Raw genomic sequence first — 1,442 nt, 5'->3', positions numbered from 1 at the left:
GTGGAATCTAATGAACAAAATAAACTGATGAACACAATAGATCCAGAGATATAGAAGCATAGAACAGACTGAGGAATCTCAGAGGGAAGGCAGGGGTAGGGGAGTAAGGGGGGAGAATTTAATCAAAGAACTTATATGACTATGTGCATAACCCATGAACACAGACAGTAATGTGGAGGAGGATGGGAGGGGGTGGAGGGAATCAATGGGGAATAAAGGGAGGCATATGTAATATTTTCAACAATAAAGATTTTTTGAAAAAGAAAATTTGTCTTTCTAATACTTCCAGTCAAGATGGCAGAGTAGGTATTTCTGTGCTCACCTCCTCCCATGATCACATCAAAAGTACAACTATATTACAGAACTACCAACATTCATAATCACCTGAAGACTACCTGAACAAAAGTCCTATAACTAAGGATATACCTGTAGAAGAAACCATATCAAGACTATGGTTGCTAGTCAGTATGGTGAATACGAAGGAGGGAGCTTTGCTCTGGAGTTCTCTGAATTGAGAGTCAGAGATATTCTGGTAAAACAAGTGTAAATTCAATGACGAGATGTTTTTCCCTTTTTGTGGGCATCTTCTCTATCCTCAACACCATCCCGTTCCTTATCTTTGACTTGAATTAGGTTAGATTTATTGGCTATGAGGACAAGCTCAGTATCTACAATGGACACATGTCTGAGATAGTCTCTCAGGTCATGATCCACCAAAACAGTATCAGCATTGGCCTATCCACCATCACCATCATGGTGACCTCCCTGCTCCTTTATTGCGTCTGCATGAACAACTATGTGGGGTTGCTGTGCTGTTCTATGTGATTTGTTGCCTCTGAGCTCATCGCTCATCAGCTCCTTCATGGTCCTGCTCATCAATGAGACCACAAAAGAGCAGTTCAGAAGTTGAATTACCTCCACTTGATCTTCCAAATTTCCTTATTCTTCCACACTTCTTCTGTCTGCCTTTTATCATCAAGTATATATACACCCTTTGTAAGGACCCCAAGACTTTCAGCAAGATAGGCCGCCACAGGCATTCCTTCATCAGTACACTTAATATGTGACTGCCTGTTGGGCTGCAAACATTGTACTGCAAGTTAAACTCAACTGCACCAGGAAGATAAGAGAGAGCGGTGTAGTACTCCCCAGCAAAGGAGACCCCTTTTCCCTACATGCCTTCTGTTGATTCTACTTATTTTTTGGGTTCTCAAGTTTTATGCACTTAAGAGTGATTTTGGAGGGAGGAAGGGTTGCACTGATCAATTATTGTACATGTGTGTGTTTGTGACTTGTTTTAGCACTAAATTATATACTGCCTTTGTGCTAAAAAATTCTTCTTCTCTTGCCCAGCCCAGTGTGGCTCAGCTGTTGAGCATCGACCTAGGATCCAGGAGATTGCAGTTCAATTCCTGGTCACAACACATGCCCAGGTTGTGGGC

At 41.9% G+C, this 1,442-nt stretch overlaps 1 pseudogene across 1 annotated transcript; it reads left to right on the top strand.

Moving 5' to 3' along the window:
- The first annotated feature begins 552 nt into the window (after positions 1-552).
- LOC308550981 (putative transmembrane protein 217B pseudogene) lies at positions 553-1,067 on the top strand (annotated as a pseudogene). The gene has a single exon. The product of its transcript is annotated as a putative transmembrane protein 217B pseudogene (transcript).
- Positions 1,068-1,442: the final 375 nt, after the last annotated feature.

Source organism: Miniopterus schreibersii (genome assembly GCF_964146895.1).
Source record: "Miniopterus schreibersii genome assembly, chromosome: X".
NCBI classification, from domain to species: domain Eukaryota; kingdom Metazoa; phylum Chordata; class Mammalia; order Chiroptera; family Miniopteridae; genus Miniopterus; species Miniopterus schreibersii.
The sequence above is the reverse complement of the archived record's forward strand: the minus strand, read 5'-3'. Positions and strand labels throughout refer to the sequence as shown.